The sequence below is a fragment of the Lasioglossum baleicum genome, chromosome 11, assembly GCF_051020765.1.
Source record: "Lasioglossum baleicum chromosome 11, iyLasBale1, whole genome shotgun sequence".
NCBI lineage: Eukaryota > Metazoa > Arthropoda > Insecta > Hymenoptera > Halictidae > Lasioglossum > Lasioglossum baleicum.
In genome coordinates this window covers 16,373,011-16,388,173 of record NC_134939.1, presented here as the reverse complement: position 1 = coordinate 16,388,173, position 15,163 = coordinate 16,373,011, and the positions used below count along the sequence as shown (strand labels likewise).

Sequence of the window (15,163 nt, the reverse complement as noted above, 5' to 3'; positions counted from 1 at the left end):
GAGAGAGAGAGAGGGGAGAGAGTGTACCCCGGCGACGAATGCGCAGATGGCGTCGCGGCCACGTTTGCAAAAAGGCGGAAAAGGAGCGGTGATATATAGACACGAGGCGAGGTCCGCTCGGGCGCATATAACGTTTCCGTCGGTCCGTTCGTAATCCCCGACTTACGGTCTGATAAAATCTCAATTTATAAGTGTCCCACCGGCCGCAATATCGAAGACCGAAGGCTAGATAGGCCATTCTTACCCGGGGGTGTATGGTATCAGGGACGCTGGTATTACTCGTAAGCACGCGACTACTTAGCATGCAAATGCATGAAAGCAATAAACTACTCAATACAGCGCGGGGAATTCGCTTGGCATCGATTTAGCCCCGCGTACTCCAAATTTAAGAGGACACAACCGTAAGCCGGCTACGATATCCCGACTATGCACCCCCATTTGCTCTTTCTCCCCCACTCCCCGTCGAACAAGCTCGTTTCTAGATACACCTGGATCACCGGAATCAATCCAGGTCTATTGCATCTGCTGATCGAGAAACCGATGTCCCTCTAATTACGACTATATATCCTGACTGCCTAATAGACCGCTCTTCTTGATGGAACCGATCTAGAGATCGCCCGTCTATGTTTAGGATACCTGTGATAACCGTCTTTGCATCAGCCTTGTGGTTGCTGCGGATTTTTACGATTTTTAGCGAGCTGATTGTGGCAGACGGTGTAGACATAGACTGTAAGCTCACAGGTGTATCAAAATCGTGGACAGTAAAGCTACCACACACTGGATAATTGTGCAATTTATATGTTTATTCAATCGGATAATCTTTAAATATTTTATTTGAGCTACAACTCTGGAAAACGTCGTACTTTGCAAAATAAGAACTCCAACACTGTTCAAGGTGTTACCGCACCAGGTTATGCTTTCTTTATACCCGATTAAAAATGATGGATCATTCCTAAAGTTGATTAGATTAATTAAAAAAATAATCTCTCTCTTGGATCGTGCATACAGAATTAACATTCTTACACTTTTCGCTGGAAATATCGCTAAATCGCGATCTTACGTAAACGACCGTCAGCGAGCTGGCCAAGTAATGAAACAATCTTTATAAATGAAGCTATAAAAAATATAACCGAATTTTTAAAACCAAACCACTTGAATATAATAATTGCTTATCGAACAGACTCTACACGACGTAAGTCAGAATGAATGTGTAGCGTTTTTGAACAAATTTGTTGACCCCGTTATGCAAGGTCTGGTGGAATCGCGGTATCAAATGGGTCTCGCACCGATTCGCAGGGGTCGTTGATGGGTTCCGAGGGATTGAACAGTGGAATATTCGTATTTCTTAGTTGGCCGGGGTACGAGGCAGCGGTTTATCGGTCGAGCAATAATTTTTAAGCGTGCAGCACGATAGGTAGAGGCATAAATGCGTCGCGGTGAAGTTTTTATTCGCCGATCGATTCGCGTAAGGACTCCGATACTCCTGGGCGGTGGCTAAGCCTCGGCTCAGCCTCGAGAAGTTAGTACGATAATTAGGAGACGGTATCAGGAGAAATAAATCTCGACGGCGTTCGTATCAGGGACCGTTGGTTAGTCTAGCGTAACATGAAAAACATGTGCAAAAGTAGTGGTCGCGGTAGAGGCGGTCGCCAGAAATCCTTGGCGCGATTCGAGGAAACAGCCAGTTCTACTATTTCGATTTTTCTCGACCGTTCGCTCCTCTACTGCGGAAATAATAGATCTTCGGAACGTGTTTCCGTTACCGGTTCGAAATAGGTAGCGTTTTCCATTCGACGGATCGAGCATCGGTTCGAACGCACGGCCAGAGCGCAGCTTTTAAAAAAATCGACCAGTCACGTTACCGGGAAAGGACTCGTCAAATAATGGCCGGCCGGCAGACGTCTCTCATTAAATTGTTAGGTCCGCATTAACGACGCTCAGATCACAATCTATTCATTGATCATTACCCCTAATGCGTTTCCAATTAATACCTGACCGACGACATTCCCCGACACAGCAATTTGCCAGTTGCACACGCCGCTCGTTCGTTTCCGTCCGCAAGATCGACTACACGGTACGTCATACACGCGACTGTCGTCTCGTTCAATTTTACTGCAGATCAATTCATTTCAACTTCCGTCCCGAATGTTATCAATAGACTGCGGACCTTTATGAATTTATAGCGAAATGAAGTAGATGAAATTGAAAATTGTAGGAAAATTAAAAAAATTGAAGACGTCAATATATGATTTCTCATCTATTAAAATTATTGAGGGAAGAAATAACATTCTGTTTGGTTTCTATCCCTTGCAATCGATACAGAATTTTTATTTCGCATGAAGATCCGCAGTCTAGTTACCAATAAAAATTCTCAGCATCGATTGCAACAAATAGAAATCAAGTAGAGTGTTTAAAGACACCCAACGTAACTGCTTTATTTGAAACGAACAAAGGCACATGTAATAGAACTAAACATACGTAGACATGCGATCGAACGCTGTACATTTTGATATGGATTTAACAGTGTTATTTCCTCCCAAAATAATTTTAATAGATGAGAAATAATACATCGATATTTTTGAAATTTTCCTAGAATTTTGAAATTCATCTACTCAATGTTGCTACTTCGCATAAAGATCAGCAGTCTAGTTATCAACGTAGAAAAATCTACGAACCTTCTCCTGATGCAATCTCCATAAATGCAACGGTTCGGAAAATCGGAAAACAATTGGAAAACTGACGCAACCCGATTTTCCCGAAACAATGCACCAACGAATCAGGTAAAAGTACAATGTTTTTATGTAACCGACACGGAAGCGAGTTTTTTTTCGCGACTGATTTTATTATAGAGCCCGAACTCGGCGGCTTCATCTATCGCAACGATTAATTGCAATTACTAACGATGCAAGCTTGATTCACTCGGATAGCCCGGTGAAAGCGGTAATGCATGTACAATCAAACTCAAACATGAAACAATCAACTCAGAGTTACCTAAATAATTATTATACGTAGATAGCTGCAGCTCTTAAAAATTAAATTCTCGTGAAACTTGAGTGACGAGAGAGTGCAGCAATTTCAAGGTACCATATAAAAATTGTCGGCAATAAATGTTATTTTGCAGTAAGATTTATGATGAAAGGTCTGTCCGGCGAAACCGGAAGTCACCTGGGAAGATACTGAGCATCCGGGACGACCGGTATCGGTTCGAGAGGTAATTTGACCGGGGACCGTGTCGCCAATTAGGCCGTCGACTCGGTTAGCGCCGAAACGGTGGTTGGCACGATAAATTTAATATCCATGGTTGCACATTAACGCGTGGAACGAGGAGAAAAGGTGTTAGGTGCAGGTAGAATAGCGTGGCGGTAGGCGACACGGCGGGGCTCGCGGCATTAAATAGAATTGCGCCGGCGTATAAACAATTGGATCGATAATTTAAGATCATTATCAGCCCCCTTTATATTAATGCCAACCTCGCGGCACTAAATTCGCCCACGAGCCAGCGGTTCTCACTTTATTGCACGAATTATTCTACGCAGGCGGAGTTTTAAAATCGCCGAGGGTTGCGATCGTCACACCCTTCTTAATCGATGATCTCTCTGAAACAATTATCGAAGCGTCACTACACCTAACAATTTAAACAAATTTCCTTCGATAACGAACTCATCATATTTCATTTGGTATGCATTAAAAATTCGGAAGAAGACAAACTTGATCCTAGAATGGAAACAATCTTTTGTTGCCAGCATCGCAAACATTGATGCAAAGTTTGGAAATTATTCCAGCTGCAACATAAATATCCGGGCAATCGAAGCCGAAGTCAGGGAACTTGTTCTATGTAAATTCGTCTTCCGGTATGTAATTGAAAAAGCAAACTGCAAACGTTGCTCCCGTTATCAGGCTCGAACGATAGCCTCACGCGGCGTTCCACCGTTTATTATTTTGCACGATTCACGTGTTACCGCGGCTTCGCGATTTGCATGAGCAACTTCGTGGTTTCGACAACGCCGCGGAAGTTGTATTACAAAAATTCGTTAATTAATCGATCACCCGCGTTGCTCCGACGATGTTTAAAACATCAGCCGGCCAAACGCTACTTAACATCTTCTGCTAGATCATTGTACACGCTAAATTCCTTGAAACGCAAAATGTGTTGCAGTATTCAGACTTTCAGTAATCAGACAAATTCTATATACACTTTTAGGATGTGTAATTTATTTTTATAATAATAATTGCCCGCGAATAAATTCGACCGCGATTTAAAATTTTAATTTTCCATGCTTCGGAAACGGATCTTCTCGGATTTTCGCATTAAGGACTTGCGATTTGCGGTGTCTCCGTGTTTTCTGAACCGTGTGTTTAAGGGATCGATGGTTAATGCACGGTGGTGTATCGCCGGGTCTCGTCAATGGGCACGATCGATGCGGCTAACTTATGCATTTGGGTGGCACGTGAATCAATGGTTAACAGAGATTGCAAACAAACGATCGTCGGGGATTATCGTAAAGGTTAAACGTGTAAGGTGGTTTCGCAAGGGGTCAGCACGACCTTCTTAAGCTCTACTTTCGATCGATTTCTCAATGTGGAACGAGTCTGAGGACTTATTGACCGTCACCGGCAACCAGCCGAACCATGCTTCAACCCTTTGACGAGTGCGTGCACGCGATCGTCGGGGCAGCTGTGACGTCATAATACTGCGGGTGCCCCGGTCGCGTATGCAAATTCAAGGCGGCCTCACGCGAAGAAAACTTTGTTTGATCGCGCGTTAATCGTTCGACCCCCGCTGAAACTTGTCTGCATTTCGCTCTTGTTAAACATTTCCATCAACGATCCGTCTAACAATCTTGCGTTCCTCCACAAAATCCCTCTTTCACGATTCTCGAAGACGTCGCTGACAAAATTCAGAGATTGCTGCGAGATTTTATGCATTTATGACAAAGATGAGTAGGTGTAGCTTGAAAAAGTAAAACCATTAGCAATGTTTCAGCATACTGTCACATTATTTTCAATCTATTAAATACGGAAAGAAAAGAAACTTCCACTTCACTGCAGTTTGTTGCAATTCAGGTACACAATTTCTATTTTGCATAAAAATCCGCTGATCGCACAGTAATATTCTGTAAACTGAATTACATCTGTGCTTACAGGTTTCAAAGACGTCCTCTTAGTTCCTGAAAAATGAGTCGCACAATGGTGGTTCATAAATATCGTTTGAGAATTGAAAGAAATTGTGATGGTCGTGCTTGGAGACACAGTTGTTGGTGATAGGTGTTCTCGAAAGAAATACCAGTGAGTTATGAATACTGCAGCTTGATACAACCTCCAGCAATGAAACGGCTTCTTTATGTGTTTCTACGCTGTCGGGGAACACAGAACGAAAATAGCGGTGATTGTTGCGTGCCGATGCACTGTACGTCTAAAAATGCGCTCAACCTCCCTTTTTCTAGCGTGTCAACTGTAAACTTGACCGACAATAGGAGCTGCCTACACGCGAAACCTGCAGGAGCAGACAGCCGGAGCCTGTCGGGAGTCGTCCATTGCAACCAGTATAAATAAAAACACCAAAAATCCATTCGATCAGTAATTACGTCACACCCCGTACAAGATCATCAACTCGAACAATTTCCCTCACAAAACCGGTGGAAGGATTATTATTAAAAAAATACGTGGACACTCCTCGAACATCCCTTAACCAAGGAAAAATATTTGTTGGGCCGAAAATGTTTTTTAGATCGAGTGTTGAGGATGAATGAATGCGATAGTCAAAGAGCCACTCAAAGCTGGACAGCAGCATAGAGTAAAAATGACTATGGAACACAGGGGGTGCTGGAGCGAAATGTATAGAGCGCGGAGGGTGAAGTCTATCTTGGTTCTCTTCGAAGGGGAGGATAACCCGTTGCGTCAGTGTTCGCCCCGTAAATCGGGGCGGCGCAATAATTTACGCGACTGCGTTAATAACAGGCGTAGGAGATCGTTGTTCGGGGGTAGGTCCGAGGTGTGCCGGGGTCCGCAGGGTGGGTGGCGATTTATTTTATTGAATGTTAAATTTCATGCGGCCACTCCGCTTCGGGGCCTTCGGCATTTAATTAATTCACCGGTCGCGATAAATTCTCGGTAATATATTTGATTAAAGGATAATGCCGCCGGTATTTCCATCCGCTCTTGTACTCTTTGCCCTGCTGCCTTCGTTCCACGATTTTCCCACCCCACTGTGCAGTCTTCCCTCTCTCTTCGATCTCGTGGCTATACAGTGGCTCGATTTAAATCGTCATCGCTGTCTCATTACCGCGATCGGTTCAGGTTTTTGTTCTTCGAGAAACAATGCTCCACGGACTCGCCCTCGCCCCGTCTAATACCAGCTTCGATGACACTTCAATTCTTCCTGTCCGACGTCGACGACGACAGCCCGCCTGTACACGCGACTCTCCTGCTAATTGACGCCCGGAACTTCCCATCGCCGAGAAAAACTAATTAACCGACGTTTTCTGCTTGCCGGAGCTCTTTATGCGCGCCGGCGACGCGACGAAACGAGGAAACGAGTGACACTGACGTTTTCGAATTGATCTGTTACTTCGACTCCTTTGTATCGGAACGGCCATCCTCCTCTCTTACCGGAAGCTACGCGATATTTATCCACGTCTCGTTCGTCGATCAATTAGTAGACTGCGGATTTGATGCGTTCGCGGCAAAAATGGTGTCATTTCATAGAATAAAATCCACAGCCTAGTAATGTTGTGATATTTTCAACAAAGCACCGACCATTTAACCGACCGTTTTACATTCTGTCAAAAAAGTACCGGGAATTGGTCAATGAAACACAAAATATGTATTATTCATCCAAATTTATTGTATCGCCTTCAAAGTAGACCCCTTTCGAAGTAATACACTTATGCCAACGAATAACCCAATCATCAAAACATTTTTTAAACGCATTTTTTGGAATCATAGAATTCTATTTTATGTCATCTGTCGACTGAAAACGGGTGCCTCGAAGAGATAGAGGACAGTTGTGCCAACTTAGCGACAAAAAGAATTTCAACAATCCCTTTAAGCGGGCTTTTTAAATGATCGATTCCCGGTACTTTCTTGACAGAATGAAAACCACGCGAATAATTTCAATCCTCCCAGAAAATCTATGATAATGTCTCTACGAAAATCAATGAACGATACCGAAAGATCCGAGAATCTTGGTGTCATTTCCAACAAAGCACCGACCAATTCCCAATTGTACATCTGATTTAAATCACGCGAATAATTTTAATCCTCCCAGAAAAATCTATGATAATGTCTCTACGAAAATCAATGAACGATTCCGAAAGATCCGAGAATCAACCCGTACCCAACGGAGGCGACCATAATCGCTTCGAGTTTCTCCCGTGCGATTCCGAGTCCGAGAGGGGGTGGGAAAAGGAGAGTAGTCTCTCTGTATCAATTCGGGTTTATTCGTCGAGCCGTTTGCACGCGTGCGGTCCCTGCAATCGAGCCGGAGCTTGGATCCCGAGAGCGGAGCGAAGCGGAGTGGAGCCTGGCCGTGCCGTGCCGTGAAAATCACGGGTGAATTTCGCGTGTGCCGGAAACGGAAACACGGAGATCCTCGGCAGCTGGATAGAGAGAGGACGAGCGGAGCCGAGCAGAGCGAGACCGAGAGGGAAAACAAAAGCCCGGTTTCCGCTCTCGATGTCGCGCGCTCGAGTTAATTAATCCTCTCGACGCGACACGGTCAGGTACGCTTCAGACGGGTATCTTCCTTTAATATCGATAATGCGGGAGAGCGGCCGTCGAGAGACCGGCTCTCTGCCAGGGAGGAAAAGAAAACCGAGAGCCGATGTTTAATAGATAGATACGTCGAGGGTGGCTGCGGCTTCTGCTCGATGAATACATACGCGTGCACCTGTATGCTCGTGTCCGTGTCCGTGACAGTATCATATCGTCCGTGGATCCTGGCCTCGCTGCGTGTTGTTACAGTCCTGTCTTTAACAACCAGCCAGGCCAGATTTTACTCCCGATTGCCCTGGGTGTTTCGCATTTTTCCTTCCTCGCCAGCGCCAAATTTTTTCCCCAATTATTTCTACCCCCGACACGCTCTCCACCGTCCCGCCACTAATTACTTGCTTCCGTCTTCCGCGGTTATTACCGATCGGAATGCTCCAGCGATCCTGATGTTACCAACAATTTTTCAAGTTGAAAAATAATAAGAATTTTGAAGTAGTAAAATATATTTTTGGCGTAATAATTGTGACCGAAATGACGCGCAGCGAGGCGTAAAACGCTTGATCGCGACTTCGGCTTCGGGACAGCAGTTTCCCCGGGCGCGCAATAAGTCCGAAAGAAAGTGCAATGTTAAACGCGTGGAATTGTTACGCCTGTGATTCACGTCTTCGCGCCTATGCACAATGTCTATAATAAAGTAGCAGCGTGGTCGTAATACATCGCATATACGGCGACCAGCGATCCATCGTGGCGTGGTAGCCGGGCAGTAAGTAATTAGGAGCCGGGTGTGGATTGAGCTAAGGCAAATATTACGTACTTGCTCGCGTACTCCCTGATACATGCACGAATGCGCATTGGCGGACGTAGTCTGAAACAGACCAGCCGTCGAAATTACATATTTATGTGTGTTCACGTAAGTAAGCGACGAGAGCGGTATGCGCGCGCGGCGCACACGGCTGTGTAACTTCTGCTCGGTTGTATTAAAATATAGATGTGTATTTGATTTCACGTCCGACGAAGAAATTTTCCCCTCCGCGGTACCTGCTACGTGGCTACGTACGTATGTAATGTTCACGGGAGCATATTAAAATCCTTGTCTTTGCCGTTTTTATTTCATCGTGTTCCGAGAGAGCGCCGACTCCGATATATACTCTACCCGAGACCGGACTTTTCATTTCCCACGCGGAGTGGATTGTTTTAATTGCAACTTCTTCACGTTCGGGGCCCCCCTTTGATTACCTCGCCAATTATTCGACCGACAAACCAACTACTGATTTACTACCGGTTATTTATCACCGGCCACACCGGAGGATAAAATATTTTTTGCCGGTATCCAGACGGACCTGTCAAATCTCAGATTAAATGAAACACTGTTTCCTGTCGATTAATACTCGTGTATGTATATACATTTTAATTTTACGAAGCAAAGCAGCAATAATGGAAATATTTTACCGGGAAGTCTCTCCGAAAATCGCGTCGAATCGAACGGAGTGGGGAGGATCTCTTCCGGTGTAAAATCGGACGAAGTTCGGGGATTTCCAGGAGCGTGGAGGCTCGCCAATATTTCTGCAGATTTATTGCGTTTAACTAATTCGAATTGCATGCCGTTCCTGCGGCCAAATTCCGATGCGTCTTTGCATCATCAATTACAGGACCCGATGCACCGGGCCCGGGTACTTTCACCCGTGAAAATGATCGCGTCCCGGCGATTTCCACGGGGCGCTGGATCGCGCGACCGCACTCTCTCGCTCTTGGCCAAGTTTAGTCGATTTTCCGCGATCGTGAACAGCGTCGATCACGCGGCACTCTGCGCCGACGACAAATCCGTGCAATAACCTCGCACCTCCGCTCCGGAGCGTAGAGGAGCGGAGAGGAGCGGCGTGGAGCGGAGCGGCGCGACGTGAAATGTGCAAATGTGGGCAACCGACACGAATCGGTGGGCAAACTGGTTGAGTTACAACCACCGACGGTTGTAAAGTTCAAGGAGGGACATTGATACCCCCGCGACCGAAGCTGCTGCAAGGTGTTACACGGGCGCTTACCGAATAAAAACAACAACGACGGCCTAAAAAAACTAGGAAAATACGAATAAACAACCCGCCCGCAAAAGAGTTAAACAATTACGGCCGAACGGAAGATCGGTCGCGCTCGCCGAGCGTCGGACGTGTGAAAATTACGTATTTCACGACTTCCTGCTTCGTTGTTGCTGAATCGCCAAGGCGATTCCATGGGAAATTATTAAACATGTTTAATTGTTCGCTGGCCACAGACGAACAGACAATGTTGATGTCTTTCTGATTTGTCTAACAATCTGGAAGTCACGATTTTTTATTCAATCTAACAGTCAGTCTAAAGTGCTACTTTCCCTTTACGGTAAGTATTTGGCCGTCTGATTAATTCAAGAGAAGGATGTCGAAATATCACTGATAGATCACACGAATGAATAAAAGTGTAGCAATTAATCGACTTTGTACACGGTGAACGTATGAAAAGCTTGTATTGTATCCATAATCGAGTGTTTTACGTAACAGGAAATGCATTCCTCAAAAAGAAACTTCAGTGAAGACTGGAAATGGAAAACGATTTTTACGACTTTCGATTAAACGTTCAATCGATGGATTTACGATTGTGATGTCTTGAAGAGAGAATGCTTTAAGAAATTTTGTTCTGCAGTGTTTTTGGAAGTTGCATCCTGGTTATTCAAGTGTATACATAGAACGCGATGGAATAAGAACGAGTGAATTTGCCGCGGAATAATCGCGTCGAAAGAGCAAGTGTCGCTGACGGTGCGACGACGCCACGCCGGTCTATTGTTTCTGTTGCGCGAGATCCCACGAGGGGGGAATTATCGGGTCGGGGGTTCCCGGTCGCCTGGATATTCGCGAAATTAGCATATCGGATAGATAGGTAAGGCTCGAGCAGCCGCGACCTTTAAATTTGAAAAACCGCGTCGTATAATGCCGCGCCGGAGGTGAGAAAACACCCGTCGATATTAAAAATTGCGTGGCACCGAGATATTACCTGAAGGTTCACTCATAACTCACAACCCCTACCTCCCCTTTATTTCTCGCTGTCCCTTTTGAGCACGCGCACTCTTTCTCTATTCTTCGCACACGCTTTCTTTCGAGCTGCACTCTTTCTTTCGCTCTTTCTGTCCCTCCCTTCCTCCCCGACAGCCCTTTGTCTACCTCTTTCTCGCCCTTTAAGCTTTCCCGTGCACGCAGGGAACACCGGTGCGCGCATACAATAATGACACATATGCTCCTGTTTCGCTTATCTGTTCTCTCTTTTTGTTGTTTTTAATCATTCCGTTCGTGGCCGTATTTTATTCCCCGTGCACATTACACGTAAACACCGGCCGGAATTTTTCATGAACACGCCCCCGCGAATTGATTGTCCGCGAGTCGAAAATTGAGAGCACTTTGTTAATACAATACTCGGAAATTATACGGATGATTTGGGTTCATTTCTCCGGCTGTAGAGACATTTAGCAAATAAAATAACGTGGTTGATGAAATCAACTCTGCAGAGTTGAAATTTTGAAGTCACTTTCGAGTATTGCAATTTGGTTTTGACTCGAGTAGACAATCTCATCAGGAAAAAATGGAACGTCTCGAAGCATCCGGCAACAGGGTGGAAAATTCCCCTGCCTGAAATTAACCATTCAGCCGCATCGGCGGTTAAAATTCCCTCCTAAAATTCATCAACTATTCAATTCCAATTTCCTTTCCCCGGAGAGTTTATGTTCTTCCCGCTCTATCCTTCTTCCATTCTGCGTTTAGGGGTTGGATCCCGAATCTTTCGTGCATGGGTATCCTCCACAAATATATACAGTGTCTTCCTTTCCTTGATTCCCTTGTTCTCTCAAAGAGCTGATCGAACTTCCACGACATAAATTTTCATCGCCACTTTCTTCCGTCAAACTTAATTACTGTGTCAACTATCAAATTCCTTGAATAAACATTTTAAATTTGCTTTAGATAATTTCTTGTCATCGACCAAGCTCGGAGTAAAAGTTAAAAATGATTGCAAGATTTCTTGGTTGAACGGGTAGAATTTGTTTAGAACGGCACGCGCAGATATTTTCCTCGCTGGGAAATGAATTGTTCAGCTGCTCGGATTCCGACATCCTCTTTTAAATTCATTTTCCCGCTCGCAGCTTTCGATCCGGCGGCGGCTCTACGTCATTTTCCTGGAAGGTTTTTTCTCCGCTGACCGGGGCGGTTTTTCTCAAAGCCTTGACCCGGCCACCATATTTTTAATTATCTTCCGCGCGCATACAAATTAGCTCCATAAATACTTGTTCCTGCGGCCACCTCGTGTAAATCAATCGTTGGCCGGGGTACGAGAGCAGCCCGAAAGAAACTCGCACGATCTCGGTGACAAATTTACTAGGCTTGGTTACCGTTCTGCTTTCCTGTACGATATCATTATTCGCACTGTCGTTTTCCACCTCAATGTGCATCGTCCTCTCCTGTTTCCCTTATTTTCGCAATGTGGCAACCGATATTGCACAGAAATAACGGATTATGGAGCGAATTTACGAGGGAAAACCGTTTCCCAACTGTGATTGAGTGGAAAATGCTTCGCCGGTAATTTGATACTCGAGATATCTACACTCGAAATGATACTTGATGGGGTCATAGGTTTGTTTTTTCATGGCTTCCATAAATACAATGCGCCCCGGTGGTCGCCATGTTTGTTTGAACAACTGGCCTTTGATCTATGCTCATTCATTGCCAACGCTATTAATACGCGCAAATGTCGCAATCTATGCATTTACGATGCACTAAACTTTCCTCACCCCTAATTGCCCGTCGCGCTCGCTCTCTCTTTCTCTATGCCTCGTATTATACAATATTCTTCGGCGTTTCCTCATCGAACAATGGCTGGCGCAGTCTACGAAAACACTGCTGAACTTTTCTGTCTTGAAATTACAGATAAAAGTAATACTTGAGTTAAAATTTTTTAGAAAACTTACCGTTATAGAGCAAGGAATACACTGCGTAGAGGTGCTAAAAATATTCCGGAGTCCATTTTATAGTTAAACAAAGTGTCCCGACGCTCTCAGAAGATTATTTTCCGCGAAGATAGGAACCGGCTGACATCCAGCTCGAATCCAGCTTAACACTATCGAGCTTAGCGACGGGAATAAAAACCGGGGGCTCTATTGTGACAATATGAATAGATTCAGCGGGGGTGTTAGGGGGTTCCGGCGGAGGTAGAAAGAGGGTGTTGTAAGTGAGATTAAACGGGAGACTAGGTTGGATATCCCACCCGCTGATGCCCGGGCCCCGGTGGTATCGAGCGTGCAAACAAATTGTCTTGTTTTAAAGGATATATACCGGTGAACAAAATCAACTGTGTGCCCCCGGTCGAGCAAAACGATGCCCGGTGTTCGTGGTGGTGTGCGCAACCTCCACGGTTGCTAGTACGTCGTCGTCCCCGGCGGCTGCTGATATTTAATACACGATTCTTTGCTGCATATTCATCGTATTGGCGCATGGGTATCCACGGGGGCGCGGTGAATCGTGTTCCTGGTAAACTTACACGGTGTACGCGGCAGTAAATATATTCCTGCATCGATATTTTAACGGCAAACCAACGGCCACGTCCTCGGAAGAATTTCGAGGACGATCCTTAAGCTGCCTGCACAAGCGATCGCGTTCCGAACCGAGCCCCGGTTTTAATTGCGTTCCTCCGGTAATTAATTGGTCAAATTTCCGAAGTTAATTTGCCGCGAACCATCGATTGCCCGACCGCTTCTTTTCGCTTCCTTAAACCTTCATTAATGCGATCGCTCTACACCCGTTTGCGACTTTTCTCATTCCATCGGTTAATCAGAAAATCTGCGATTCCTCGCCTCGGAGGCGCAGATGCGTGAAAACTTTGAGAGAAAAGCTGAGTGGCGATTTTTAGAGGAATTTAAATCGGTGCAGAGAGATTTCGAGACACGGTAGAATCTTTTAGAAATGATTTTTATTCCTTTTCGATCGTTTGATCCGAAATAATTCGATTTTGTTGAACGAATTTTGTGGGAGGGCGATTGGATCGAAGTCGCCTAACTTTTCCAAAGCGAGATATCCGGGGGTAACTGCCCCCGTTGACTTCTCGCGCGATACCACCTCCCTTTTAAAACCCTCACCAACCCCTTCTGTCTGTCCTGTTCGGGTGCAGGTGTTCCGGAGGTGGTGATAACTCGGCTCGATCCATCACTGCCTCGGACGCCGGTCGAAGAGGTGGTCGAAGGTGGTTTAAGGCGGTTTAAGCAACATGAACGCGACGCGTGCGTGAGCGTGTAGAGTGTAGACAACCGAGGCTGACTCTCCTTCTCTCTCTTTCGCATTTACTCTCCTACTCTCTTACACTGTCCTCGAGTTGCCTTGGTCGTTACCAGCACGGCTAACTAACTGCGTGACGAGATATATCGCGGTAATCGATACACTGCGCGCGGCCTCGACCCGAAGTCGAAAACCAATGCGACTGATCGTGTCCCGGCGATTCCTCGCGACCTAGCACGGAGCCGAGTAATTGATTAGGCTCGATCCGAACACGTAAACGCATCTGCTCGACTTTTACCACGGAAAATTACGTTACTTTACAGGTGGTGAATTTTTATTTTCTTTTGCACTGTTCATGCGGAATTTAACAGTCAACCTACCGAGCACTAAAAAGCGATTAAAATATTATAGCTTACAAAAATGACATGAGGGTACACTCTATTTGATTTGGAGGAATTTTTCACACAATATGTGCATGGATAAAGAAAACCGAATCAATCTCGCGCTGCAGTAGATTCAGTCTGTCTTTGTCAGACGTTCCCTCGATTATTAAGCTGGAAGTTAACTTCGAAAAGAAATAACAAAAATAGAGGAATTCTTGAAGATCGATGTAAAGTAAATCTCGCAGACTGCAGCTCGCAATAAAGATCCCGAAAGACGAAGGAAACCAGCAATTCGGAGCCGTTGATATTCGAGGTCCGGGCGAATCCGACTCTCGACTAGTTGATACGAAAAGGAGAAACAAGATGGGGGGCAGAGAATCGGCCGTTCCATCGAGAACGTGCATCGGGACCGTCGGGACAGGAGAGTGGCTCGTCGTTATGCGAAAATTATCGACGAAGCCGATACACTCTTTAAAACAAAATCCCGCCTCGTAAAGTTCCTTCATTAAACGTCGAAGGTGGCCCATAAAATCGGTGATTCCGAGAGGTGTACGCGCGAGAAGAGTGAGCAGGCGCCAGCGATGGGGCCCCAGCCCCAGTCCCGGCCCAGGCCCCTGGGGCCCCAGAGGCACTGTGCGAGAGAGAGGGAGGTGGGGGGCCATGGACTTGCTGCTGACCGACCGCATATAAACCTATAGGCAACGGGGGTACGGGGTACGAGGTCTCACGCCGGTTTGTTGTACGTGTCGAACCCCCGTGGTGCCCCGGCACCATCTCGCGGATCTCAGTTTA

At 45.7% G+C, this 15,163-nt stretch overlaps 1 long non-coding RNA gene across 1 annotated transcript in view; it reads left to right on the top strand.

Annotated features, from left to right (window-relative positions):
- Positions 1 to 15,163, top strand: part of LOC143213616 (uncharacterized) — a 154,981-nt gene that overhangs the window by 34,591 nt on the left and 105,227 nt on the right. The gene's annotated exons all lie outside the window — the stretch shown is intronic.